The sequence below is a fragment of the Giraffa tippelskirchi genome, chromosome 9 (assembly GCF_054371585.1).
Source record: "Giraffa tippelskirchi isolate mGirTip1 chromosome 9, T2T-mGirTip1v1.2.pri, whole genome shotgun sequence".
NCBI classification, from domain to species: Eukaryota; Metazoa; Chordata; class Mammalia; order Artiodactyla; family Giraffidae; genus Giraffa; species Giraffa tippelskirchi.
Genome location: NC_137283.1, coordinates 39083651 through 39102957, shown reverse-complemented (window position 1 = coordinate 39102957; position 19307 = coordinate 39083651). Strand labels below are relative to the sequence as shown.

General features: G+C 39.9%; 1 protein-coding gene across 19 annotated transcripts in view; it reads right to left on the bottom strand.

Moving 5' to 3' along the window:
* Positions 1-19307, bottom strand: part of FHIT (fragile histidine triad diadenosine triphosphatase) — a 1651033-nt gene that overhangs the window by 971160 nt on the left and 660566 nt on the right. The window contains exon 1 of one of the 19 annotated variants that reach the window (XM_081524690.1): positions 9997-10065. The exons of the other annotated variants lie outside the window; for them this stretch is intronic. The gene's annotated coding sequence lies outside the window, so the exon portion shown is untranslated. Of the gene's footprint in view, positions 1-9996; positions 10066-19307 lie in introns of those variants that run through there. 19 annotated transcript variants of the gene reach the window in all.

The following is a 19307-nucleotide window of genomic DNA, read 5'->3' as shown; positions in this document are numbered from 1 at the left end:
TCCCCCAAACCCCCCTCCCATCCAGGCTGCCACGTAACACTGAGCAGGGTTCTGTGTGCTCTACAGTAGGTCCTTGTTGGTTATCCATTTTAAATATAGCAGTGTGCACATGTCCTTCCCAAACTCCCTAACTATCCTTTATCCCCATCTTTACCCCCCTGACTCTGATAACCATAAGCTCATTCTCTGTGAGTCTGTTTCTGTTTTGTAAGTTCATTTGTTTCCTTCCTTTTTAGATGTCACATTTAAGGGATGTCATGCAATATTTCTCCTCCGCTGACTTACTTCACTCAATATGACACTCTCTAGGTCCATCCATGTTGCTGCAAATGGCATTATTTCATTATTTTTAATGGTTGAGTAATATTCCATTGTATATGTGTACCACATTGAAGAAGGGACATGTAGTTTTAACAGCTGTAAGAGGACCTGGCTTAACTAAAGCAAAATAAAAACTGTGCTATACTGTGGCCCTAGATGCCAAAACTCCAAATCTGTCAGTCACTAAACAAAAGAACAGAGGCCCAGCAACTGATATTGATGAATTCAAAGGCTGTGATTATCTCTGCATACACAACAGCATTTCATTATCCCCATCAGACAGAACAACTGTTGAATGCAATGTCTAGAGTTGAGAGGGAGAAAAGAGTTGTGGCAATTCTAAGGTCAAATTAGTTTAGAAAATCACTAAATGACACAGAGTTAAACAAATTGTTTTACTCTGGGACTTCTCAGAGCCCTTCTGGGCCTTATATCTTTCCAAGTAGCAGATAAAGCACACAGCATTTTCTATATTTTGACACTTCTTACATATCATTTAGTTTCTTATTAGGATAGCAGTCCCTGGGACACAGGAGAAAATACTGATACCAGTGTCAAGCAGTTACGTCAAATGTTCAGGTATATACCTGAACTGTGGGAAAAGAATCTAGATGTCACAGAAATGAACACATGCCCAGCGGCCAGCCCCAGTACATCAAGTCCCTGAGCCTCTCTCCAAGGCTGCTTCAGCTCTGAAAGAAAGATGATGCTTATTAGTAAAGTGCCTTGGGATGACTGGGCAGGAAACACTAAATAAGAGCCAATTATTGCCCTCATTACGGAGTAGATGATCTAATAAACCATCCCTATTACTTACAAAGTTCAGAGCCCTATTTTTTTTTTCTTTAATTGCACTTCAATTTGACCTAAGAGATCTACGCTGAAAAGAACAAACAAAATACTCATAAGAAATACATCCAGAAACCATAATATAAGCTTTCTGATTGGACCCTTCTCTGCTTACACATTTTCAATGGTTGCCAATTGCCTGCAGATAAAATCCAAATTTCTTAACCTGGTGTACAACTGCCCCAGGTTGTTTCCAAATGACTTTTTATTCCAACAACTCCACCTTTTGGGAGCCATAGCATTTATGATTAATTAAGATCATGGGCTTTGGCAATGGGCAAATATGGTTAAAAGTGAAGGCTCCACTCCACCACATCTTCAGATTATCTCACTTCTCTAACCCTTGATTCTCAAAGTGTGGTCCATGGACCAGCAGCATCAGCATCATTTGGAGCTTAGGAGGCAGAATCACAGGCCTCACTGCAGATCTACTGAGTCAGAATCTGTATTTTAAGAATATCATCAGGTGATCCCTATACACACTAAAGTTTGAGAGGCACTACCCTAATTCTCGGCTCCCTCAGTGGCTCTGTAGTAAAGAATATACTTGCAACACAGGGTCACAGGAGACTCAGGTTTCATCCCTGGGTGCAGAAGACACCCCTGGAGTAGGAAATGGCAACCCACTCCAGTATTCTTGCCTGGGAAATCCCACAGACAGAGGAGCCTGGTGGGCTACAGTCTATAGGCTTGCAAAGAGTCAGACACAACTGAGCGACTAAACAGTAACAACACTAATTCTCATCAGCTTATCTGAAAACTGAGGGTAACGATAGCAAATAATTGTAAAGTTGGAGAGTGCCATCATTTTCCTCCCCTTTGAATGCAAAGGATTTTATCATCTAAAAACCAAGTATCCCACCTCTCTTTCCCTGCATTATCTTAGGCCAAGTCATTCTCATTTCTGTCCCCTTCTACAGCAATGTCCCTCTACGTCATCACAACGCATCCTCTCTTGGTTCTCTCTTATCTGTTTTCCTACTGCAAATGGGGAGACCTTCTAGGAAAATACAAATGAGATCACAGCTTCCATGTGGTTTCAAAATAAAGGCCAGAAGCCTTTACCAAACCTGCCAACCTCGACATCTCATCTTGTCTCATGTTCCTCCCGGCTCCCTCTGCTCCAGAAGTACTGTTTTCTTGTCGTTGTTTTTAGTTCCTTAAACTAGCCATCCTCCTTCCTAGCACAGTATGTTTGCAAAAGCCATCCTCCCTCTCTGCAGTGCCCTTCCTCCCATCTTTACCTGCTTAACTTCTCCTCAGTCTTCAAATGTCAGCTCAAATGTCATTAAGACTGAAAGTATTCCCTGACTCTCCACTTCAGCAACCAATACACTGCCTGGTCCACTGCCTGCACCCTCTAAGTATGTCTTCAATAAGTAAGTGTATGAATTGGGTCTTCCCTGATGGTCCAGTGGCTAAGATTCTGAGCTCCCAAAGCAGGGGGCCCAGGTTTGATCCCTGGTCAAAGAACTAAATAGTACATGCCACAACTAAGATCTAGCACAGCCAAATAAATATTGAAAAAAAAAAATGTATGAATTGATGAATGCTCAGTCATGTGGATATTGTGATGATCAAATGGATTGATATCTGTAAAACATTTAGAACAGTGCCTGGTAAACAGCAAGAGCACAGTGCTGGACCAGTTGCTATGTATTCTGAATATGAGCCTTGCTGAAAACTAGTCATGTTTGATGTGCCCAACAATTAGAATCACCTGGGAAATTTCTAAACCTCTCAGTGGCCAGTCTCTGTCCCTGACCAATTAGATTAGAATCTCTGGGGGTGGGACTCAGGCATTGGAGGGTTTTAAAGCTTCCAGCGGGTATTCCAGAGTGCTGCCATGATGGAGAAAAACCCCCTTACACTTTTTCATATTGTGACCTCCCAGCTTTCCAGAGGAATGCATGCTGAGTGGTAAGAAGAGTACTCATTTTTCATGGCATGAGTCCAAGGCCTCATTTCTCCCATGGAAAGGAACAGCATTAAGAATCCATGTAACGGAACGTCCCGCAATTCATTTCCCTTGAGCCCCTTGACAGCAGTCAGATGGTGGACATTCTCCATGTATCACTGAAGCCAAACTGAAAACTTTCTTAGGAAATCCAAGTTGCCTGAACTACTGTTGGGAGGTGATGCAGTAACACATAAAGATGATTCTTGTCCTTAGGGTTAAGTGTTGATTTAACAAAACTCATCAGGATTCCATTAAAAACCTGTCATAATTGTTTCGATGAAGCTATTGTTTTATAGGAGTAATTAATTTCAACTGCTCAAAAAGTTAGACCTCCCAAGTATCCATTCAGCCTATAAGAAATAGGTAGGCTTGGAACCATTGGAACTTACCTTCCGTCTCCTTCACTATCGAGACATTTGGAGCATCAGGAAACCAAACTGTACTTTCATAGGCCTCCTGTTCCTAATGATTAACCTTCTGTGTATGCAAATATAAATTTAAGTTCAGATATATTATGCTACTGTTCTCACTCATTTTGAACTTTTCAAAATGTGATGTAAGCATTGAGGAGCATCCAAAGAAATTTTATGTCTTTTAAGGCCTTAAACACACACACACACACACACACACACACACACACATACTGAGCCAAAATGCCTTACTCTACTAGACAAAGCAGAACGCAAAAATCTGAGCACCATTTAAAATTGAAACCTATGAAGGCAGAGCTTACACTAAACCAACATAAAGGCTACAGAATTATTATAAAAGGTACAGGATTGCTCTCTGGAAATAATATCTCAGTGGGCTAAATTCCCTCTCTTCCTGCTTTTCCGTGCTGGTAAATTGCAAAGAAAAAAAAAAGTATGATTCATGAATATAAATTTCTCTTGGCTTTTTAAATCATACACTGGCATATTCCTCCTCAAACTTCAGCCAAATGAGAATACATGGATAATGACAATTTTACAATAAGTGGTTCCAGGATGCAGGCTTTTCACAATTCTCACATGAAAGGCATTATAAAAAAGAGTATTATTATTGTTATTATTTCAAGCACCCAGGAAAACCACAATCAATGATTAGCCATAACAATTAAACTAACAATAATACATCTGGAATAAGCTCCATGGTAATATGTACTTCATGCTTAATAATTCAAATTAATTCAATCTGATGGCGTTAGACACAAGAATTAGGAGCTGGAAAGCACCAAAATTCACATTAGCTTCCACTTCGAAAGATATTATGAAAAGCAAAGGAAGGAAATGAGGCTATAAACAGCAGTGGTAAATAGGAAGGATACATAGATGATACAGTCAGGAATAACTCTCAGCTATTAGGAATTCAGTAATGGAAACATGAAAGCTGGCCATTTCTGTCCTCACACATTCCTTCAGAGTCAGCAATGGGGCAGCCCATGTAAAGAATGGATCTAAAACCCCAAAATCAAAGCCATTATAAAAAATAAAAAAGCCAAAATCTAGCACCAATCAGTGACATTTCCAGTTCTGGTCGGGGGGCTGACAATAAAGGGTTGATCTCCCTTTCTAATACAACAAAGGGTTAGAAGTTGTATCACTCAAGATATCACTCAAGATTGATAGGATGGCTGAAAACGTTTTGTCAACACTCCAAAAACTGCATTAGTGACTAGATGATGGATGAAGTGAGTCAATTAGAACTGGATTAGAAATCAAGATATGAAGTCAATTATTTCCAATCTGAGAATAGGAATTTATTTACCAATGATATGATAGGCAGCATCAATTTTGAAAACCTGAAACCCTGTCTCTGTCCCTAGGGCAAAACACAAGTAAAAATAGCTTTGAAAAGACTGAACTTGAACTTGGGAACATTTTCCCAGATGTCTGAAACTTTTGCTTTCAGTAACTTACTTTGTTCCCAGATTTGGATACCTGGTAGGGAGATTCCCGTTAGTTTTCAGTAGAGAAGATGTGGACAAAGAAGTGAGTCGACTATTCCAAGTTCAAACAGCTTTAGAGCAAAAAATCCAACTTTCCTCACTTGAAGTCTGATTCTCTTTCCCTATACCAGCTGAGTCCTTAATAATAAACGTGATGATAATAGCTGACATTTACTGAATCTTATATTACACAGCACTCTATCTAAGCACCTAAAAGATGTCAATTCATTTAATTTAAAATGTATGAGATCAGTACTATTATTATTCTCATATTGTAAAGGAAGGAAAGGAGATACTGGAAGGCTAGTTGACTTGCACAGCAAGTGGAGTGAGACCTTGAACCCTGCACATCTTTCCCCCTTAATAGTGTCTTGACATTGTTTCAGAATAGAAGTGACTAGATATATAAGGGTTAAACCTGGCAAGACCAACTCCAAGTTGAGCCTTCTTTACACTAGGCAAACCATCTTCAACATACTTATAATAACTTTATATACGAAATAACATTTTGAAGTTTATTTCCTCCCAACACAGCAACATCTCTGCATCTCCCCTGGGATTTTCAGCACTGTCTGTTGCAGAGCTGGTCTGGGCTAAGCAAGTATTGCTTTACCATTCTTAAATAAAAACCATTATAGAGAATGCAGAAAACAATTTCCCTTTCAGTTTCTCCACTTACATTGAGAAAGATGGATCCTTAAAGTGCTGAAGGAAAGCTCACAATATAATAAAACTTCAGCATCAGAAATGTTCCAGGTCCCTCTGCTCTCTCCCCATATTTAGGAAACTACAATTTAATATAAGGCTCAGCCCTCCAGAGAATCCAGTGTATTGAACTGCTAATACATTTTTATATATATTTAACTGAGATAAAAAAGAAAGAGATAGAGAAGCCAGGGCAGCTATGTCAAACACATAATTATGATAAGACTAATCCAGCTAACAGCAAAAGAGGCAGATAGTGATTCTACTGCAATGCTGTTGTATAGTTCGTATGGTCAGAGAACTATATCAATATAAAATGTGAATGAGGCAGGAGCCCCATTACAGGAAAGCAAAGATAACTTACTATGAGACTCTAGAAAATAAAGCTTATCCATGAGATCAAGGAGCATTTATCCTGTTACTAAATTATCATTCAAATATATTTTATAAGTTGAAAACCTGAATCAAATCATTTGATTATTGAAACAGCATTAAAAGGGAGCACAGTGTTGTCTATAACCAAATAGTCATGGAAAACTTAATTTGTTTTCCCTAACAGAAAACAAAATTGTGGAAAATATTTTCAATTCTGTAGATAACTTAAAAATTCTCCTTCCAGCTCAAAATTCATGGCTGTGCTATCAACCATGTCATATTTCTCAGTCTTGACCACAGAAATACCTTGAGATACATATATATTGCTGAAATACACTATTTCTCAAACTTGACTTTATCTTCCACTCTAGTAACACAGTCAAAAAAGGAAGATTACTCTGGTCACTTCATTTTTGGCAAATCCATATTAACTCATTTCTTTAAATGCTCATTAACATTTCTATTAATGATACTTCTGACCCTCCTTACCCACCCTTTCAGATAGGTCAAAATGAAATTGTTCAGTTTGTCATTTAAGCTTAACCCTCAAGTCTTTGCAGAGATAAAATATCATAAAACAATGGCTTCTCTTCCAGCTTAAGATGGGAATTCCTTATTCTCTTCTAACTAAACTCTACTTTTTGCTAATCCCACGAGGAATGGAAACCCAAATGCCTACTGCACTACAATATAATGGAAATAAATGAACAAAGGCAATCTAGTTATAAGAAAAATAGACACCAATACATTTTGCTGCATACTAAACACTATGTCCCTGCCCCTTATTTTTTGTCACAGAGACTTTCAAAATTTCTTTATCATTTTCAAAACTTCACCAGAGACAAAATAATAAAGAAACGATCTCAATGGCATAAGCAGAGACTAGACGGCAGTTGACTTTTGACCTCAAGCTTAGCCATCAGGGAGAGGTGAAGATTGTGGCAAATTATCTGTCTGGATTGGCAGATAATTTTAATAGCTGGAAGAACTGACTTTCAGCCATTTTTGCTGACTAGGAATTTAGGCTCAATGTTGTAAGATCTTCCAGTTTTTTAACGAAAAGTAAGAAAACCTGCACTTTCTGTGAAAGCTCCAGATTTTTCTCTTGTTTTCTAATGTTGCATAAGATCTTCCATATTTCCAATATATTCTATCCTTATATTCTACTGGAGTAGACATCTGGTTTTCTGTTTGCTTTTTGCCAGTGAGCTGAGATACTGAGACCTCTGAGTTATACTGTCCTTCAGCCAGTAGTTTTTAACATTTTTCACTACTAACCCCTACTCCAACCATCCATCCTTTCCACCAGTCTATGCCCAGTTTAGTGCAGCAGCTCAGTCGTGTCTGATTGTTTGTGACCCCATGGACTGCAGTACTCCAGTCTTCCCTGTCCTTCACCGTCTCCCAGAGTTTGCTCAAACTCACGTCCATTGAGTTGGTGATGCCATCCAACCATCTCATCCTCTGCTGTCCCCTTCTCCTCCTGATTTCAATCTTTTCCAGCATCAGGGTCTTTTCCAAAGAGTCACCTCTTTGCATCAGGTGGCCAAAGAATTGGAACTTCGACTTCAGCATCAGTTCTTCCAATGAATATTCAGGGTTGATTTACTTCCTTCAAGATTTTACTCCAGAAAATACTTCCAGAACTTCCCTGGTGGTCTAATGCTTAAGAACCCACTTGCCAATGCAGGAGACAAAGTTTCAATCCCTTCTCTGGGAAGATTCCACATGCCATGGGGCAACTAAGTGTGTGTGCCACAACTGCTTAGCCCTCACTCTAGAGCCTGCGCTCCACAACAAGAGAAGCCACCACAATGAGAAGTCTGCACACCGCAACAAAGAGTAGCCACTGCTGGCCACAACTAGAGAAAGCCCCCGTGCAGCAAGGAAGACCCAGCAAAGCAAAAAGAAAGGAAAAGAGGATACTTCCTCTACACAATTTCCCCTGAATCATTCTACTCTTCCTTCCTCATGATCAAGCTGTTTTATTCCTTCAGCCTTTTTTATACTTACACTTTGCGATCCATTTGTAAGCCTTCTAACTCCTTCTCTAATTATACCTAGACTACAAATCTCTAACACTGAGGATCCTGTCTCCTATCACCTTCACAATCCCTAAGGACTTAGCACAGTATCATACACCCCTGAGGCATTACATGCATACTCTAGGTGAATAAACGGTCTATTTGCCTACTCTTGTTGGGCTAGTAGTTTACATTCTCAGACCTAATGCACTTTTGGATCAAAATAGTATGTCTAAGTCAACTCTCCATAGTTAAGGCAATCTTGAGGATTCAAATACTAAGCTGTACAGGCAAGACAAAACAGTTTATCTGGGAAATGAGAGAAGAAGACATCTGTTGATCTGAATCATCAAGGCAACTGTCCCAGTCCTGCAAATATTCAGGGTTGGAACTTAGTTTGAAGATGTAAGCATGGAGGGAAAACAGATGATACAAGTATCATCTTTTTCATGTCCTGGACTTGTGACAGACATCATTAACTGATCACAGCATTCTTTTCTGCTGAGTCTAAATCCAACTTTAGAAACCTTTTTAATAGCATTCGAGATGGATCGGGCTTCTCTGGTGGTTCAGACGGTCAAGAATCCATCTCCAATGCAGGAGACCTGGGTTTGATCCCTAGGTTGGGAAGATCCCCTGGAGGAGGAAGTGGCAACCCACTCCAATATTCTTGCCTGGAGAGGCCCCATGGACAGAGGAGCCTGGTGGGCTACAGACCTTCGATTATAACCCTGGGGTCACAAAGAATCAGACGTGACTGAGTGACTAAGCAGCAGCAATAAGGAAAACTAAGATACAAAGTTTTCTTTGGGCATGATCCAGCCCTGGTAGAGGGAACTGGGAGGCTCCTCTTGGTAGGGTCACACAATGTGAACTCAACATGAAGGAAAATGAAAAGCATCATGACTCTAACAACAAACAAATATTATCATTCTTACAGGAGTCTATGAAACAAGTGGTTAATAGCGTGGGCTCTGAAGTCAAACTATGAAGGTTCAAATCCTTGGTTTCCACCTAAGAGGAATGCTATGAAACTTCTGTATGCCTCATTTCCTGCATGCATAAACTGGTCAGGAAGATCCTCTGGAGGAGGGCATGGCAACCCACTCCAGTATTCTTACTGGAGAATCCCCATGGACAGAGGAGCCTGGTGGGCTAGAGTCCACAGCATCGCCAAGAATCAGACATGATTAAGCGACTAAGCACTAGATGGATCTTGCCTAAAAATAGAGTTGGTATGAGAGTGGGAAATACTATCAAATGGATCAGATACACATCAACTTTACAGGTCAAAAAAAGAAAGCATAGTATGTAACGTCTGCTGCCTCTCCACTTTTCTATATTTTAGAAGCTGGATGACTTAGAATGGGGAAAGTTAGGTATCTAAAGTTGAAGAGTTAAGTAAGAACTAAAGTAGAAAAAAAAAATTATACTTTAATAGCTATGCCAGATTTATCACAAATGTTAAGCTTTAATCCTGTATAAAAGATTTACTCTGTGATGAAGCTGCTTTTGTTATGCCTTATAAAACATACTGAAATATATGCAAGGTAAATAACTTCACAGGGATTGCTAGTATAAATAAGCAAATAGTTATATTTATTTACATTTATATTCAAAGGGATATTTCATTTCTCAAACATTGAACCAAAACCACATTAAACAACTTAGACACAAAATGACCACCATCAAGATTTCAGATAAGAGGACTTCCCTGGCAAAGACCTGGTGAAGTCAAATAAAGTGAATAAATAAATAAATATTAAAAAAAAAAAAACAAACCTAAGAGTAGTCATTTCTTTAAAAAAAAAAAAAAAAGAATTAGGATGAGAGACTTCCCTGGCTATCCAGTGGTTAAGACTCTGTGCTTCCACAGCAGAGGGCACATTTCGGTCCCTGGTTGTCTTGTGGCAACAAAAAGAAAAAAAAAAAAAAAGAATTATCATGAAAAGTCAATTATCTTTAACATAAGCAAATTTATAAGTATTTATTGAAACAAATGATCCCTCAATACCAGAAAAAAATAAATGTGGATAGGTTGATTAAACCTACTAAGAGACCAAAAGTTACTTTTCAGAGGCTCCGTGCCTTTTAAGCCAAATCCAGAGATAATAAGAAACCAGTAAAAGATAAGCTGCAAGCAAAAGACTGAGAAGCACTGTAGACGTCTATAAGTTCTGCTTGTCATAGCATGCATTCCTCGTCCTGCCAGAGTCAGCATCCTGACTTCCCTCTGGGGTAACTCCTCTTTCCAACTCTCTGGCCAGATGGTGTGGATGGAGCTAACTTCATGCCCTGCCATCAAGAGTGTACAAGTGACCAATCAGTGTTTTCCATTTGATGGATGAATGATACAAGGGCTGTTCATTAATTCAAGTCAGTCCAATTCTACTCAGTCCTAAAATCTGGCCTGGAACTATTAAGAAAGAGTACATTAAATAAAAATCCTGCTAGCATGCTCAGCTGCTAAGGTATACTTTGAGTTTCTGGTGGTCATCTAACTCACACAAAAAGAGACCCTACCTCTGCACCAATCTGATGGAACCAGAACTAAAAGATGAGAAAACTAGATCTCTGATGTTGTCTTTGAGCAGCTAAATCCAGGCATTCCCGAAGGTGAAATAGCTCTTAACCTTTCAGATAGATAAGGCAAAATCCCATTACTTTCATTAAGTCACAGGTAGAGATAAGTTTCTGTGACTTGCAAATAAGAATCAGTAGTAAACGCAAACAGTTTATAATTTATTTTATTATCAGGTGTTGAACCTCTAAGCTTTTGCATCACTGTATTTGAAAACTTATATTCCAGTACTGATGGACTATTACCTCATGCAGCGACCCTGGCAAATTCTCATTTCCTCCCAGTACCTTTGTTTTCTCATTTGTAAACTAGAAATTTTAAAAATGGTAGTCCACAGAGAAGATATACAAATGACCAACAAGCACATAAAAAGATGTTCAACAACATTAGTCAATCAGTTGAGTTCAGTTCAGCTCAGTCACTCAGTCATGTCCGACTCTTTGCGACCCCGTGAACCGCAGCACGCCAGGCCTCCCTGTCCATCAGCAACTTCCGGAGTTTAAACAAACCGATGTCCATCGAGTCAGTGATGCCATCCAGCCATCTCATCCTCTGTCGTCCCCTTCTACTCCTGCCCCCAATCCTTCCCAGCATCAGGGTCTTTTCCAATGAGTCAACTCTTCACATCAGGTGGCCAAAGTATTGGAGTTTCAGCTTCAGCATCAGTCCTTCCAATGAACACCCAAGACTGATCTCCTTTAGGATGGATTGGTGGGATCTTCTTGCAGTCCAAGGAACTCTCGAGAGTCTTCTCCAACACCATAGTTCAAAAGCATCAATTCTTCGGTGCTCAGCTTTCTTCACCGTCCAACACTCACATCCATACATGACCCTTGACTAGACAGACATCTGTTGGCAAAGTAATGTCTCTGCTTTTAAATATGCTATCTAGGTTGGTCATAACCTTCCTTCCAAGGAGTAAGCGTCTTTTAATTTCATGGCTGCAATCACCATCTGCAGTGATTTTTGAGCCCAGAAAAATAAAGTCTGACACTGTTTCCACTGTTTCCCCATCTATTTGCCATGAAGAATTGGGACCAGATGCCATGATCTTAGTTTTCTGAAAGTTGAGCTTTAACCCAACTTTTTCACTCTCCTCTTTCATTTTCATCAAGAGGCTCTTTAGTTCTTCTTCACTTTCTGCCATAAGGGTGGTGTCATTCGCATATCTGAGGTTATTGATATTTCTCCCAGCAATCTTGATTTCAGCTTGTGTTTCTTCCAGCCCAGCGTTTCTCATGATGTACTCTGTATATAAGTTAAATCAGCAGGGTGACAATATACAGCCTTGACATACTCCTTTTCCTATTTGGAACCAGTCTGTTGTTCCATGTCCAGTTCTAACTGTTGCTTCCTGACCTACATACAGGTTTCTCAAGAGGAAGATCAGATGGTCTGGTATTCCATTCTCTTGAAGAATTTTCCACAGTTTTTGTGATCCACACAGTCAAAGGCTTTGGCATAGTCAGTAAAGCAGAAATAGATGTTTTTCTGGAACTCTCTTGCTTTTTCGATGATCCAGCAGATGTTGGCAAGTTGATCTCTGGTTCCTCTGCCTTTTCTAAAACCAGCTTGAACAGCTGGAAGTTCATGGTTCACGTGTTGCTGAAGCCTGGCTTGGAGAATTTTGAGCATTACTTTACTAGCCTGTGAGATGAGTGCAATTGTGCGGTAGTTTGAGCATTCTTTGGCATTGCCTTTCTTTGGGATTGGAATGAAAACTGACCTTTTCCAGTCCTGTGGCCACTGCTGAGTTTTCCAGATTTGCTGGCATATTGAGTGCAGCACTTTCACAGCATCATCTTTGAGGATTTGAAATAGCTCAACTGGAATTCCATCACCTCCACTAGCTTTGTTCGTAGTGATGCTTTCTAAGGCCCACTTGACGTCACATTCCAGGATGTCTAGATCTCGGTGACTGATCACCCCATCGTGATTATCTGGGTCATGAAGATCTTTTTTGTACAGGTCTTCTGTGTATTCTTGCCACCTCTTCTTAATATCTTCTGCTTCTGTTAGGTCCATACTATTTCTGTCCTTTATCGAGCACATCTTTGCATGAAATGTTCCCTTGCTATCTCTAATTTTCTTGAAGAGGTCTCTAGTCTTTCCCATTCTGTTGTTTTCCTCTATTTCTTTGCATTGATTGCTGAGGAAGGCTTTCTCATCTCTCCTTGCTATTTTTTGGAACTCTGCATTCAGATGGGAATATCTTTCCTTTTCTCCTTTGCTTTTCACTTCTCTTCTCTTCCCAGCTATCTGTAAGGCCTCCTCAGACAGCCATTTTGCTTTTTTGCATTTCTTTTCCATGGGGATGGTCCTGACCCCTGTCTCCTGTACAATGTCACAAACCTCTGTCCATAGTTCATCAGGCACTCTGTCTATCAGGTCTAGTCCCTTAAATCTATTTGTCACTTCCACTGTATAATCATAAGGGATTTAATTTAGGTCATACTTGAATGGTCTAGTGGTTTTCCCTACTTTCTTCAATTTAAGTCTCAATTTGGCAGTAAGCAGTTCATGTTCTGAGCCACAGTCTGCTCCCAGTCTTGTTTTTTCTGACTGTATAGAGCATCTCCATCTTTGGCTGCAAAGAATATAATCAATCTGATTTCAGTGTTGACCATCTGGTGATGTCCATGTGTAGAGTCTTTTCTTGTGTTGTTGGAAGAGGGTGTTTGCTATGACCAGTGTGTTCTCTTGGCAAAACTCTATTAGCCTTTGCCCTGCTTCATTCTGTACTCCAAGGCCAAATTTGCCTGTTACGCCAGGTGTTTCCTGACTTCCTACTTTTGCTTTCCAGCCCCCTGTAATGAAAAGGACATCTTTTTTCGGTGTTAGTTCTAAAAGGTCTTATAGGTCTTCATAGAACCGTTCAACTTCAGCTTCTTCAGCATTACTGGTCAGGGCATAGACTTGGATTTTGTGATATTGAATGGTTTGCCTTGGAAACAAACAGAGATCATTCTGTTGTTTTTGAGATTGCATCCAAGTACTGCATTTCGGACTCTTTTGTTGACCACGATGGCTACTCCATTTCTTCTAAGGGATTCCTGCCCACAGTAGTAGATATAATGGTCATCTGAGTTAAATTCACCCATTCCAGTCCATCTTAGTTTGCTGATTCCTAAAATGTCGACATTCACTCTTGCCATCTCTGTTTGACCACTTCCAATTTGCCTTGATTCATGGACCTAACATTCCAGGTTCCAAGCAATATTGCTCTTTACAGCATTGGACTTTGCTTCTATCACCAGTCACATCCACAGCTGGGTATTGTTTTTGCTTTGGCTCCATCCCATCATTCTTTTTGCAGTTATTTCTCCACTGATCTCCAGTAGCAAATTGGGCACCTACCGACCTGAGGAATTCATCTTTCAGTGTCCTATTTTTTTGCCTTTTCATACTGTTCATGGGGTTCTCAAGGCAAGAATACTGAAGTGGTTTTCCAGGCAATAGGGAAATGCAAATCTACTCTACAAGGAGACACTACTCCACACCTACTTGTATGGTTATTATCAAAAGGATAGACAATAACAAGTGTTTCCTAAGATGCGGAGAAATTTGAAACCTCATATACTGTTGATGGGAAGGAAAATGGTGCTGGAAAACAGTCTGGTAATTACTCAGAAGTTAAACATAGAGTCATCATATAACCTAGCAATTCAACTTTAGAGGAAAAAACTTTGGATAAGTGCACTCAAAAATTTGCATATAAATGTTCATAGCAGCATTATTCACAATAGCCAAAATGTAAAAACAATCTAAATGTCCATCTCCTTCTGAAAAGGTAGACAAAAAGTAGTATAACCATGAAATGGGATATCATTCAGTAATAAAAGAAATGAAGTACTGATACTTTCTACAACATGGATGAACCTTGAAAACATTATGCTAAGTGAAAGAAGTCCATCACAGAAGACCACATACCATCTGATTGCATTTATATGAAATGTCCAGAAGAGGCAAATCCATAGAGAGAGAAGCCTTGAGAAGGGTTGAGGCAGCAGGAAGGTGGACGGCAGACCCAGGGCCCTTGGTGCCTTCTCACATTGCTCTTGTTTATTCCTTAGATCATGAGCAACCTGTCTTACCCACAGATGTGTCATTTCCTATAACACACTTGTACATACATGTGTCCATCAATAAAATTTATGTCCTCCTGCCCCGCCAAAAAAAGAGAAAGAGAGAGAAAGAGCTAGGCGGTAGCACAGGCAGCTTCCCATTGGGTCTGAGCTTCACCAGTCCCCCCATCAGGAGACCAGTGAAGTAGGGCAGCACCTGTTCTTCTGTAACTTTGTGCCACTAAAAGGCTGCAATCAAAAATGTTGATAAACTGGGGAAGAGATACTTAGGGTGTTTGGGATGAACATGTACACACTGCTATATTTAAAATGGATAACCAACAAGGACCTACTGTATAGCACAAGGAACTCTGCTCAATGTTACACGGCAGCCTGGATGGGAAAGGAGTTTAGGGGAGAATGGATACATGTATATGTGTGGCTGAGTCCCTTTGCTGTCCACCTGAAACTATCACATTGTTAATTAGCTATATTCCAATACAAAATAAAAAGGTTTTGTTTTTTTTTAAGTATCGGTAAGTTGGAGGAAATGCAATAGACTTGGTGAAGTGTGCTACACAGGTGATAGAGAAATATAGAGAAGGACAATGCAGCCCATATTAAAAATGGGTTTGACAAGAAATATTTCTCACCTGACACTGTGTCCTGGGGGGGAAGTTCAGTAGTTACACGACACATAAAACCAAACACTTCATTTACTTCTACTTGAGCCAAGAGGCCATTATTCTATTCAAATCTGTTAAAAGAATGGACTGTACCACACACCTGGTGATTCATCCAAACACAAGAATTGAAGCCTAAACTCCAAACACTGAACACTGAAACCTGCAGTCTTGCCTAAGGTGACAGCTAGATCTTTGACCTTCTATGTTGCTTTAATACAGGGTATTCTCTGCACTAATTTTTTGTGGCTACAAAAAACACAATAAATTATGTTTGTATTTGCTTTTCATTACACACCTTTCTGCCTCATGTCTTTTCTCTTCAAAATCCATTTCCTTCAATAATAAATCTGCTGGAGAAGTGAAAAAAAAAGGGAGGGGGTGCATAGTTTAGCGGTTTCTAGGAGCTAGAAGGAGGGGAGAATGGGTGGTGACCAATAATGGGCACAGGGTTACTTTGTGGGGTGATGAAAATTTTCTGGAATAAGAAAGTGGTGATGGCTGCACACGATTTGGTAAATATACTAAAAACAGCAGGCTGTATACTTTAAAAGAGTTAATACTCAGGTACAGGAATTTTATCTCAATTTTAAAAATTTAATGAAAAAAATGATAGCCTTTCCTGACTTTCATCACGGTCAGTACAAGAAATCTATGATGATAATTATAAAAATGACCTCTCTTGGGAAAAGCTGAGAAAAAAAATCCATACAAATGTAAAGATCTATTGTTTTTAAAGCTTCAGCAAGTGTTTAAAGGGTAGGCAAACAAAATTACCAAATAGATTTTCTCAGGTCACTTGGACTCCTTTGTATCAAGAAATGGTCAACAGATATCTAGCAGGCTCACATAAAAGCTGTTTGGAGACCTCTTGAGGTTAATAGCATGCAACATATTGCCACTGCTTCAGCCTGGCCAGGAATATTATTTATGCCACCCTTTCAAGCTGTATTGGTCTCCCATTAAACATTCAGAGTTTTCTTGTTAATAAACTGCATTAGGATCTGGATGCATTGTCTGGATCAACTGCATTGTCCAAAACGCTCCCCCATTATTACAGAAAATGCAGAACATAATTAGCATTCCTCTTTGCATGAGCCACAGCTTCCGAAAATGGTGTCATATTATGAAGCCTTAATTAATAAACAAGAGTTGGGCCATGACCGGTTGCACTTATCTGAATTTTATATTGTGAAGAAAGGCCACTGTTCAAATTCCATTTACAAATATCTGAATTCTGGCTAGCCTACATGAAGACAATCTAAACAGTAAGCCTGCAGATTCTATGCTGCTAATAGCATTGTGTTGTCCACCAACAATAGCAAACTATTAACTGCTGGGACATAAACCATCCTGAGAAATGCTCAGGGTGGGATGATGATAACATTGTATTTCAGCTGTACTGTACGGTGCAATTCCTCTATTTGTCCATATGTATTTCCCATTTAATGGATGAAGGAACCAGTGTGGCTTTTCATATCACCGTGAAGCCCTAAATGTGACAAAAGGGAAAAAAAATGTGAGCTGGAAAAAAAAAAAAAAAAAATCTAGGTATGAGGTTGTGCCAGTAGGAGCCGGGGTACATCATGATGGAGCGTAAGTACACAGTTTCTCTCTGCATCTGCAGCTGCTTGTTATTGATTTTCCCCTAACCTAACCCCAAAGGAGAGTCATTTATGTAAGTCATGAGCATTGAACTAATATTTGGGACCATAATATTGAGTAGTCCAGTTTATGAGCCTCAACTAAAGGAGTATTTGCATTAAACTGTACTCCCCTTATTAAAATCTATCAACTCTACCATCTGGAGAATTAGATGGCACCTGTTACGCTCAGCTGCAAGTTCTCTGCGCACTGAGACGACCACAGTCAGAGGGCGGCAAGAAGCCAGACCCAGACCAGAGAGGAGAGGGAGGGGGAGAGCATGGAACGTGTGTCGAATAGCAGATTGCATTAAAGACCGCCAGTGCTTAAATCTGAAGAGTCCTAAGCCTACTGCAAATACAGAGCTGTGTGAACATGATAATTTTTTCAACAAAGTCCGTAATATGGCTTCCCGGGGCGCTGTGAAAACCGGGTGGTGAGACGGTGTTACAGTTCAGCGAAGAGAGACTGGCCCGGTGACGGACTGTGGAGCCCACAGGAGGCCTGGGAAACGGTGCCTGCCTCCGCAGAATCAGCTTGTGCTCATGGAGCCCGAGCCTGGGGCTTTCAGCAGCCTGAACAAGCTGTCTTAGATCACTGCCCTTTCCATCAGCTCCAGGGCACCAGGCAATGGCTCAGAGTCCTATCGGTCTTGCCAGAACTTGTTCACCGTGATCACAAAGATGGCATTTGTATCAGTAATAGGCTGAAAGAGGCCACTTTCATGCATGTGAAGAACTCTCCCTGAGACACTGGTTTAAGTCCTAGGTCTCTACCACCTAGCTATGTGATCCTGGAAAAACCGAGTTGCTCATCTTTCAATCAGAGGGTGGTGTCAGATAATATATACCTGTGAAGTGAGTGAATAAGGGAATAAAACCCCAAACTGAGTTTTTCCACCTCAGTACCGCTCACTGATATTTAGGGTCAGATCACTGTTTGTTGTGGAGTCTGAGTAGGGGAAAAGAATATTCCTTTCTACTATTATTCTTGGTTCTGCAGCTGGTCATAGAAATAAACTGACATAAAACACACTAACAGTAGAGAAAAAAAAAACTATTTTAATTACATATATACCTACAGGGGCTCCCACAAAGGTGCAAGACTCAAAAGGCCAGGTGGAAGCCATAAACATGATGAAAAGACAGCCCTCAGAATAGGAGAAAATATTTGCAAATGAAGTGACTGACAAAGAATTAATCTCAAAAATATATAAATAGCTCATACAGGTCAAAAAAAAATAAACAACCCAATCAAAAAATGAGCAAAAGACTTAAGAAGACATTTCTCCACAAAAGATATACAGATGGCCAAGAGGCACATGAAAAGATACCCGACATTACTACTTTTACAACCCTATGCCCTATGGACTGTAGCCCAACAGCGCAAGGGGATTTCTTTTTCTCCACATCCTCTTCAGCATTTATTGTTTGTAGATTTTTAAATTTTGGTAATTCTGATCACTGTTGGTGGGAAGGTTAAATTGATGCAGCTTCTATGGAGAACAGTATGGAGATTCCAGAAAAAAGCTAAAGCTGGAACTACCATATGACCCAGCAATCCCACTCCTAGGCATACACCCAGAGAAAATCATATTTCAAAAAGACACACACCCCAAAGTTCCCTGCAGCACTATTTAAACAGCCAGGACATGTAAGCATCATAAATGTCCATTAATGGAGGAACGGATAAAGAAGATGTGTTAATATGTATACAATGGGATATTATCCATCCAGAATAAGAAACAAAATTGGGTCATTTTTAGAGATGTGGATGAACCTAGGGAGTGTTGTACAGAGTGAACTAAGTCAGAAAGAGGAAAACAAATATTGTATACTAACTAACACATATAAGTGGAAATTAGAAAAATGGTATAGATGATCTCATTGACAAAACATAAATAGAGACAAAGGTGTAAAGAACAAATATGGATACCAAGGGGGAGAGGAGAGGGGGATGGGTTATATTGGGAGACCAGGATTGACATATATACAGTACTATGGGTGAAATAGATAACTGATGAGAACTTTTTGTATAGCTCAGGGAACTCAACTCAGTGTTCTCTGGGGACCTAAATGGTAAGGAAATCCAAAAAGGGGGATATATATAGGCTTCCCCAGTGTCTCAGAAGTAAAGCATCTACCTATAATGCAGGATACGTGGGTCTGATCCCT